Source organism: Marmota marmota, unplaced genomic scaffold, assembly GCF_001458135.2.
Source record: "Marmota marmota marmota unplaced genomic scaffold, marMar, whole genome shotgun sequence".
In the NCBI taxonomy this organism is placed as follows: Eukaryota; Metazoa; Chordata; class Mammalia; order Rodentia; family Sciuridae; genus Marmota; species Marmota marmota.
In genome coordinates, this window is record NW_025999842.1 from 47,701,208 (window position 1) to 47,712,841 (window position 11,634).

Below are 11,634 nucleotides of genomic sequence, written 5' to 3' on the forward strand. Positions count from 1 at the left end.
GCCAAGACAAAAAAAAAAAAAAGATACATTTCTGACCTACAACCTGCAGAAATCTGCAGGAAACCAGGATTGGCCCAACTTGCAGGAAGTCAGTGGTATGGTTTGGATAGGGTTTGAGCTGGTCCTCCAGTGGCTCACGTGTTAGAAGCATGGTCCTTAGTGTGCCAACCTCGGGACCTAGTAGAACCTTGAAGAGGCAGAGACTAGTGGAAGGCAATTAGGTCATTGAGTGTGCCGCGCTCAGATGAAGTTGCTACTGGTCATAGAGTGAGTTAGCTGCTCTCTTGAGACTGAGTTGCTATAAAAATGAAAACCTGCACCTGAATTACTCTTCAGTTTCCTGTCTCACCATGTGATCTCTCCCTTTCACATGTGCTCCCACTATTGTTACACCATCCACCATGGGCACAGCCAAAAGGGCCTTCACCAAAATTGATAGCCCATCTGATCTTGGACTTTCTGCCTTCAAAACTGTGAACTAACTAAAACTCTTTTCTTCATAAAGTACCCAGCCTTGGGCATTTTAATATAGCAAAAGAAAACAAACTAAAACAGCCAGATTCCTGTCTCTTATAACAATCCAGAAAGCTAAACCATAATTTCTATAACACCCCAGAGTGGACAGGATTTTATAGCTTCCTTAATTTTTGTTTCCATTTCCAGATTAGGGACAATCAGAGAAAGTCATATATGTTTCCCTGACAAATCACATAAAAGGTCCCACTTCTCATTAACCCACCACCAGCCTCCCATCAGGGTACACCTGAAGCCTTCCCTCCTTCTCACTCGAAAGCTTCCCACTCCTCTGCCTGCCTTTGAGCCTCTGCCAAAACACACATGATGGTGGGCAACTCCCTTGCTATATATAGAAAACTCTGAATAGCCTTTGCTTTTCTCCTGTAGTAGTTCCATTTCATAATGCACAGACCTCTCGATTATTATTATTTTGGCAGAGGGGTTGTAGGTAACTGGGGATTGAAGTCAGGGGCACTCAACCACTGAGCCACATCCCCATCCCTATTTTGTATTTTATTTAGAGACAGGGTCTCAATGAATTGCTTAGCATCTCACTTTTGCTGAGGCTGGCTTTGAACTCACCTGCTTCAGCCCCCCAAACCACTGAGATTACAGACGTGGGCCACCGCACCCAGCTTTCTATTGGATTTTTTTTTTTTTAGGAGAGAACATATGGCCTTTGATTGTTTATTTCCAGAAGGGTATTTGGTCTGATTTTATTTTTAATTTTGATACTAGTCCATCACATAGGTTAGAATAGGTCTTAAGTTAAGAATTATTCATTTATTTCTTTTGGGAGATTCTTGGTTGCAAAGCTGAGGCTGTCAGAGAGGACAAGTTTCCCCTCCACTGAGCTCCCGTGGAGGAAGAGGTTTGCTGTGTATCATTTTGCAATCATTTTATAAATAGCCCACCCTTCAGCCTTTTGTACAGCTGAGATTACAGCTTAGAATTGCAACCCAGTGAAACCTTATGACAGAGCTTCCTATTATTTTATTTTGGTTGATGTATTGCATTTCTAAAATACTCTCATGAATAACCCTACATATAGATTGACTTAAGAGCTGACATATTTAGATATAAGCATTATTTAGGCTGGTATGTATTATTTATTTTCTAAAAGCATCCCAGACTTGTCAAAGAATAATAGATTTATATAGGTGGAAAGAAATTACAGTATAAATCTATTGTGAACTTTTCATGCTACAGAATTAAATGTAATACTGAAATTAATAAGTCCTTTTATCTTACAATTAAAGCCTTTTAGATTTACACTTGAATAAGTATGTCAAATAAGACTTTGAAATGAAAATTTGTTAATAGTTTCTTCTCTAAAAATTCAGAATATTTCTTACCTTTATTTTTAGATAAATGGTGTTGAATGTGGGGGATATGAAAATAAAATTTCCAAGTGTTTCTAATCAAAGAATTCATATACAAGGCAATGTTCTCAAGAGCAATAAGATCAAGAAAGGTTAAAGGAATTAAAAATTTCTAAATGGAACAGATTCAAAAACATATCATTTCACCCATACCATACAGTTCAATGCACACTTTAGTTTGAGCTTCTAGACAATACGCCATTGTGGACTCTCCTGCCTCCATTGCAAAGATTTCATTTTCTAGCGGAGAAGAGAGGGCAAATAATTACGAAACAAATTAATGAAATAATCGTAAGCATTAATCAAAGAACCCAATGAAAAGATTATGAAAACTAACCAGCACCCAGACCAATGGATCATCAAACTTAGATCGGCTGACATCACTACAAAAATCTCATCCTGGAAAAAAACTCTACAGTATATATAATCCAATCCTTATCCTGGCTTGCAAAAGAAAAGAAAGAAACAGTGAAAAGATTTGACAGAATGTTTAACCTTGAGCAATGTAGAAACACTTTTACTCACTGGTACCTTAGAAATGTGTCATCAGCGCACATTGAAGCATTATAAGAAACCGTTTTATGACCCTCAGCCCAGCATTGCTATAAAGATGCTGCTGAGGGCATCGTTCACAAATTACTGCCTGTCCTCTTTGTTCAGACCCATGGGAGAAATTCCTCTTTGTTCTCAACACCAGGAATAGCTGTGCTGTTCCTGAACAACTGGCTCATTTGATCCTGTGCACACTGAATGTTATAACTGATTGCATCTCTTTCCCTGATTTGGCACCAAAAGGCTTAGGTCCAAATTTATGGCCTTCTTCTGTCATGGAAGCCACTGTCCCACATGTGTTTTGTATACTGAATTCAGTACTGCTTTCATTTTATTTTTCCTGTCCCTAATTTTTCTCTGTCATGATTTTCTCACGCACTTATTTTTTTTTTTCATTTTGGTTTATCTTATTACAGTGTATGTGTTTTATGAAGGACCTTAAACGGTTTCCAAAATCCAGCATATGCCATGTATAAGTGGTATCTAGGTAACTAGATACAACCAATTAAAGTTGAATCAGTAATTTCGTGTCACTGTTTCAAAGTCTCATGTTCCATACATACTATTTCTTTTCTGGGAAAACAGTTCCACTAATCCAACTAGAAAACACTCATTCTTCCAGGCTCCACTGAACAGCTAAATCCTCTGGGAAGACTTTGCTGGTCACAACCCCCTGTGGAAGAGGTGCCCACTTGCTCCTTTGTGTCACCCTCAATTGTGGCATTTCTTCATATACCTGCCCCAGGAATTATCCTTTTGGGGGAGAGACTCTGCTATATTTAAATCTATAACTTTCTGTATTCAAATCTATGCTATATTCTGATCTATACCAATCACCACTAGTATATGGGAAGAAAAAAAGGAAGGAAGGAAGGAAGGAAAGAGAGAGAGAGGAAGGGAGAGAGCTCTTAAGGAGCTGCAGAGAAAATTACTCAACTCAAAAGGGAAGAGTTTTTGGATGTGGCTCCACTTTTATTTACAATCAACAGTCAGAGGACATTCCCCGCTGCAAAAGTTGTCTTTTTTTTATTGCCCAATAAAAGTTTTTTATTGTTTTTTTATTCAGTTAGTTGTTCCTTGCTTGCTCTCTGCATTCCTCCCTAATATCTACTGATAACTTGTGCTAAATCGCACCGTGCTGGGAAAGCCACGTAAATATGACAGAAGCATTTAGAAGAGGAGAGGACTGTTTTTGTTGTTGTTGTTGTTGTTGTTTTTCCTTTTTGCACAACAGTTACACTCGGTGCTCTCTGATCAACAAAACAGAGGATCAACAAAACAAGGAAGATGGGCTGGAAATAACGGGCACCTCTGATCAGAGGCCTCAAAATCCTTGATCAGAAATTCTCGGTCTACTGGAGAGACCGTTGGGAGCCCTCTCGGACTTCTGAGCGGATGAGAGACTTAATTAAGAGCTAAGTCTTGATGAGGACGCTCTGGGTGACAGTGTGGGGAGATCAAGAGAGACTGGGGAGGGCGGCAGTGGGCGGCACAGATAATCACACCCTACAGAGACCAGCGCTTGATGAAGTCTGAAAGATTCCCTTCCCTGGATTTAGCTCTGAGAGCAGTCTGTTGCCTGAGGTCAGGAAGACCTTTCTCTTTTCCAAATTAGGTAATCAGTGACAGCTCAGACTTTCTTTTGAAACAGTTCCAGAAAGTTCCTCCATGAAATTTGAAAGATGGCTCACCTCTCCTTCCTTATGAGGTCAAGAGCTGTGCGGAACGGGAGGGTGGAGGATGGAGGAGGGCTATCTACTGCCTAACAGCCCAGGGAGCAGCCAAGAGGACAATTTTGAAGTGGGTAATTTTCCTCTCCCCTTTCTGATCCATCCCTCCACCCCCTCCACCCTTAGTTCCTACTGAAAATATGTGCTTGACAAGGCTTTGATTTTCACTTACTTTAAACCTCTGAGCTATCCTTCTGTCCTTTGAGGGGGGTGGATGGAATTCTGAGGAGCAAGATTCACATTCTGGCTGTGCACACCCTGTGCTCTCCTCTTCAATGAAAGAGAATGAATTTTACTCTGGGATTAACTTTATTACATGGAAAAGATGTAGGTCCCAAATAAACAGGGTTACTCAAAAGTGAGATTTTCCTGGGTGGGTCTGACCAAAGAGCAGACTGGAAGGGAAAGAATTCACCTGCTGGTTTTGAAGAAATAAAGGGCCACGTTTTGGAGATAGTCACATAGCAGGAAATCACAGGCAGCCCCCAGCACCTAAGAACAACCCCTGCTGAAAACCAGCAAGAAGGAACTTATCCTATAACCGCACCATATTAAGTTCTATCACATGAACTTGGAACAGAGACCCAAGTCTCAGAGGAGAACACAGCCAAGCTGATACCTTCATCTCAGAGGACCTAGCCAGCCCATGCCTGCACTTGTGACCTCTAAATTGCAAGAGCAGCAAGGAGTGTTTTATTACTCTAAGTTATTATATAGTGATAAAATGCAATACACCTTCATTCTCTTACAACAGCAGTCCTCAAGTCTCCAATGTCATTTTATGAGGTCCACAGGGCAAAGCCACTTTCATACTAATGCTAACACCACATTTGCCTTCTTCATATTTGCTCTGATGCTCTAAAGCCAATAGTGGGTAAAACTGTTGGTATCCATCATGAATCCAGGCAGTGGCACCAAAATGTACCAGTAGTGTCTGCAGTCTTCACCATTATACACTCACAGTGAAAAGTATTAATTTTATTATATATTGGCCTTCAGGATACATCTTTTAATATTCTGTGTGACTAAGTGGGATGTAACATGAAGCACTACTGCTGCATATTAAAGTTTGGTAGTCATCCTGAAGATCTGCATATGTCTGAGTTTCAAGCCTAACTAGCTGTTTCCTTCTTGGAATATCACTTTCATTTGAAAGGATAAATGACAGACATAGTACAGCTATTCAGAGTTAGGTACTTGGCAGACATTTTCTTAAAAATGAATTAATTAAGCCTCTCTCTTCAAGGAAAACAATGGATGATATTTGTTGTCAATGATAAAATTTGAGCTTTCAAGTGAAAAGTAGAATTTTAATAAGCATTACCATCATCATGAATTAGACAGCTTTCCAGTTCTTAAAGATATTTCTAACTGGTGCTCACATTAGATCACTGAAAATAGTAGTGAGTGTTTTTAAATGTTATATAATAAAATGTGTCATCATTTGATAATTCTGCATAACTCACTGAAAGGGGACTTTTCAAATGACCAGTGCACTGTGTCACAAACATTATACATGAGGAAAAGATCGACTCAAAACACAAACTGCATCAACAGGCTTCAATACAGAACAGTACAAAAAAAGTTCACAGACATAGTTTCAGATTCCAAATCTTTAAGAAACAACTACTGATCATACAACCCAATAGCAAACACAATAACCAAGGACTGACGAGCAAATAAAAAAGTGCTCAGCATAACTGATCATCAGGGAAATGCAATTCAGAACCACAAAGAGATGTCAACTCAAACCTGTTAGGATGGTCATTATGAAAATGTCAAAAGTTAAATGTTGTCCAAGATGTATAGGAAAAGGAACCCTGGCATATTGTCGGTATAGATCTAAGTTAGTATGGAGGTTCCTCAAAAAATTAAAAATAGAACCATATTATCCAGCAATCCCATTTCTGGGTACATATTGAAGGAAAGGAAATACCTATGTAAAATAGATATTTCATTCTCATGGTCAGCATGCAGTAGTCACAATGGCCAAGCCAAGGAAACAACCAAAATGTCTCTTGACAGATAAATGAATAAAGAAAATGCAGTGCATATACATACTGGGATATTATTCAGCCTTCAAAAAGAAGAAAATTCTGACATTTGTGATATGGATGAACCTGGAGACATTTTGCTAAGTAAAGCAAGCCAGGTATAGAAAGACAAATAGTGTAGGACCTCACTTAGATGTAGTCTAAAAAAGTGAAACTCTTAGAAACAGAAAGTAGAAGAGTAGTGATCAAGAGGTGAGAGAAGAGACAGTGGAAATACGTTAGTTAAAGGATATAAAGTTTCAGTTACAAGAAAAATAAGTTCTGGAGATCTAATGTTTAGCATGGTGGCTCTAGTTAATGACAGTGCATACTTGTATACTTTATTTACTTAGTAAACATATCTTAAATCTTTTCACCAGAAAAAAAATTAGGGTGGTAGAAAAAAAAATGAAATGAAAATAAATTACTACTCATTGAATTTTGATGAATTATCAAAGAAGAATAAATCCTTACAATTATCTGAAAAGGTTAGTTATTAAAATACTCTTCCCTTTTCCAATTGCCTATCTGCATGAAGCCAAACTTATCTACTTCAAACAAACAAAAAAACTTATTGCAATGGATTGAATGTAGATACAGACATGGGAATCCAATGGTTTTCTGTTAATCCATGTATTAATGAGATTTCCAAAATTAATTAATATTTTAAAATTTATCACTTGTAATTTCTAATTTAATTGATAGGATGATAGATATAACTCACATAAACAAAAAGTCCTCTGAGGTCTTCAATACATTTTAGAAGTGTAAAGGACACTTGAGACCCGAAGATTGGAGAACTGTGTCTTATACAGCCATCTCAGGATCTGCACTATATTGAAATTATATTTATGTGTGTTTTTCTTTCTACTTGAGCTGTGAATAGCTGTTAGAACTATGACCAGTTATGTGCCATTGTATCCCAAGTACCAAATTCAGAAACTACTATATAGTAGATGCCTAAGAAATATTTGCTACTGAGCATCAAACTCAACATAGCACCAGCCCTTCCTTGAAAGAACAAACAATATTGCTGTAAAATTGAGAAATGTATCCCAAATAGGAAAACTGTATGTTCTGATTTTCATTAAAGTGCCAGATGAGTTATAAAGGCAGAGGGAAGAACATTACAAACTTTATGGAAATAAAATACCTATATTTACTGATTTTTGTAAAACCAATCTATTTGAAAATTAAAGGAAGTGATAACAAGTATTTTTTAAAGTATTTACAACAAAATTCCAAGTATTTCAAAGAACTTGGATAGCCTTTTTCATTTCTTTTTGTACTTTTATTTTTCTTTTTAGTACCAAAGATTGAACCCAGGGGTGCTTAACCACTGAGCCACATCCCCAGCCCTTTTTATTTTTTATTTACAGACAAGGTCTTGCTAAATTGCTTAGGACCTCACTAAGTTGCTGAGGCTGGCTATGAACTTGCAATCCTCCTGCCTCAGCCTCCCAAACCACTGGGATTATAGGCATGAGCCACCATGCCCAGCATTTTTTATACTTTTAATACAAAATTATATGTGATTTAGGTTGTGAGTACTGAAACTCTATCCCCTTGATGCTGGAATACTAGAAATTCCCAACTATGATCAAATTAAAAGTACACTTCTGTAATGAATTAATGCATTGATATGAGAGAAAATATCATCATTTAAAGTCGCCTATAAATACTGAGCTTGAAATGGAAAAGAGAATGTTGCTGAGGGTTAATTAAAATGATCATCTACTTTTATGGTCCATTTTATTCCTTCCATATGACTTTCTGAATTTTCGAAATTGCTTAGCAGGATGTTATTTGATATTGGAGGCCCAGCTCAGAATCTGTATGTGAAAAGAAGAACCTTCTGTGGGGGAGACTGAGTTTTGCTGAGTGAGTTTAGAGTCTTCTGTGGCATAGCCAGGTTATTTTTGTGGATAACTAATGAGTCTCTAAGCTTGCAACAGCTGGAACAAGTTCATGGGCCCCAATAACTGCAACAGGTGTTTCCCAGGCTATCAGCCAAGAACCACAGCGGGGTCGCACTCCGAAACAAGAGAACAGCGATTTGTGACTTGGCTGCACCGGCTGGCTCCCTGGAATGTGGCATCTCCAAATTCCTTCCTCTATCTCAGAGAAAATTTCTAGGTTGTCCTGCACCTGCTGCCTTTCCCAGCTGCTGGTTCCTGGCTCCCACATCCCTGACCTATGCCCAGAGAACCCTCCAGCTGCCAGTGCCCACCCTGCTGTCCTCACTGCCTCCCAAGGAGGCCACGTGCTTCCACTTGAAATGCGTCTCTTTTGTTCATTCTCTTTGATCTGGTCCTTTTCCTCTTTTGGTTTTATGGTCCCAAGTTGAAGTAAGAAAACAGCTTTGCTTAGCGTGCTTGCTATCAAAATAAATTTCTACCAATCATGCTTTTTTTTTTTTCCTTCTCACATGGTTTTGAGGTTGCTTTGGTCTTTTTTATGGCCTTATTTTCCTAAGGATTCTAGCACTTGTGCAAGGAATGCCAGGCCTCAAAACAATCCTGCAACACAACAGTGTTCTTAAAGGGCAGCTCCCTTTTAGTTCAGCTTAACAGGGTGGTGAGCTCCTGAATTGCTATGGTCTGAGTTTGGTCTCCCCCAAACTCATATGCTGAATCCTTAACATTTGGTGATAGGACCTTGAGGGAACTAATTAAAGTTAAATAAGGCCACAAAGGTATGACCCTAATTCAACCCTCAGAAGAAGAGGAGGAGACCCCAGAAGCAAGTGCATACGGAAGCAAGGCCACACAAGGACATAGTGACAAGGTGGCTGTCGGCAAGCCAAGATGGGGGGCTCACTAGAAACAACCCTGCTGGCACCTTCATCTTGGGCCTCTAGCCTCCAGAACTGTGAGGAAATAAATGTCTGTTGTTTAAGCCACCCAAAGTCTGTTGTGGGCTTTGTTATGGCCCTTCTAGCCAAATAATATCCACTGAAATAAACATGAGCCAAGACAGTGGGAGGGATCATAACGTGGACACCAGACTTTAGCACCAGGAATGGAAAACTGAAGATGGACCAGTGCTTGTTGACAGAGGAGACAGCCAGAGAAGGCCACATCCCAAGCATAAGTATGAGGAGATAGCAGTGAAGGTGAGAAGGAATCTCCTGGTCTAACCCTGGAAAAAGGAAAGTGAGAAGTGACTGTTTGATCCTCCTCCCCAACTCCTGCATCTAAAGCAGAGCCAATGTTTGTCCCTAGAGACTGAATAAAGCACTTGAGTCTTTTGGTGTAGGTGATGTTGATAACCCAGAATGTACAGTTTAAAATGTGAGCATCTGAAGTCCAATGATTGACTTCTTATACATTTACCCAATCACAAATGCTGCTGGTCAGCACTGCACAGAGTTACTAACCAGAACACATACTTAGAAGAGAGACTTAGAGGAGGGAAATATTAAACAAGAGCTTAAAAAACTCAGGTATATGCAGTTTTTCTGATTTAAAAGAAGTGGATAACTAAAGGTCACCAGGCATTGAATCAATAGCATGAAGGAAAGGGAATAAAATAAATAAAAAACTGACACTGGAGAAAATAGAGATAATTAGAAAAAGAACTTTTTAAAATACTCAAGTGTATGTATATAACAGAGGATGAATCATTAAAAAAGAACAGGATACTATGAAAAAAGATAAAAAATTATCACATTAATTAGTTATCACTGAATACAAAATTGCCACAAATTTAGCATATTAAAACAACAGCTATTTATTATCTAACAGCTTCTCTGGGTCAGGAATTTGATCACAGCGCAACTGGGTCCCCTGTTTAGGGTCTCCCAAAGTTGCAGTGAAGATATTGACTGGATTCTACTCATCTGGAGGCTAATCTGCAACAAATGCACTTCTGAGCAAACTAATAGTATTGGTAGAATTCATTTCCTTTTGGTTGTAGATCTGAGGGCTCTGACTTTTTGCTAACTCTTGACTAAGGTCACCTTCATCTGCTAGATTCTGTCCTCAGCAGCTAGGAGGTACTCACAGTTACTACAGACTTTCTATAGCTCCTTGCAACTAGGGCTTCCTCTGATGTGGCAACATATTTTATCAAGCTAGTGAAGAGAATCTGTAGAGCAAATGAATCAGCACAATTGAATATTATGTAACATAATATAACCACAGAAATGGATTTCCATCTATTGTTTAGAAGAAGATCACAGGTCCTGTCTACACTCGATAGATTACATAAGGATTTGAACAACAGGAGGCAGGTTCATGGGTTGATGGTTCTATGGGCTAACCATCTCAGAAGATTCCTGTGTGCCATATTTCTGAATGATTTTTAAAAATGCTACATTTTAATAATTAAATAGAATTTTTATTGAATTGTGTTAGCTTTCTGTCACTGTGCCAAATACCTTACGTAAATCAACTTATAAAGTAAAGAGAGTTTATTCAGGCTTCAGTATTTGAGGTTTCAGCCCCTGATTATTGACCCTGTTACTTTTGGACCTGTGGCAAGGCAGAATGTCATGGTAGAAGATGCAGCAAAAGAAAGCTTCTCACTTCATGTCTGGAATGCAAAAAAAGGAAGGGAGGAGAAGGAGCTGGGGTCCCACAGTTCCCCTCAAGGGTGCACCCTAAATGACCAGAAGACCTCCCACTAGGCCCTACTTTCTAAAGTCTCCATCAACCCCTGATAGCACCAAGCTATGGATCTAGCTTTTACCACATGGGCAAAGGGGGACTCCATATCCAAACTATAACAATCATGCTGACATTTATTAAGAGAAAAACTACCACCTAATAGATTTATGGGAGAATTCTAGTGCTTAGTGCATAAAGTATAACTGATTTTCACATGTGACTCTTAATATCTTTTGTGAACCAGTCCAGTTCAAAGCTAACTCACGGGGAAATTCTAGCCATTTTGTTTCCTGACTAGAAAAATCTGACTAGAACTTACTGATTGTTTGGGGAACTCTGGCAACAAAACTTCATTCAAGCAGCGTGATGTTATTTGAGGCACCAAAAACTTGGGGAATTATTTCCCTAAGTCATCTCACACTAAGAAATAAATAATCCAATAGTGAAATAATAACAAAAACAGCAATAGAACATAAAGATGTTGAATCAGAAGTGCTGAAATTCATCCTTTTCAGGGAAGTTTGAGAAAATACTTTGATATTCACTTAATCTGATACAGGGTCAATTCTTTTTATTACAAATAAAAATAACAACACATCCCCTCTTTGTATCATGTAGTTACTATAACAGTAAGAAAAATATTATGATAAAAATTTCTCTCAAGGCCAAAAGTCATTATTATTGCTATTATGATTTAAGCTTTTTTTATGAAGGCATTTTATTTGGACTTAAAGATTCTCTTCTGAGATCCTCAGATTGATATATCTGGTTTAATGCTATGACTCCTAGTGGATGGATATATATATATATA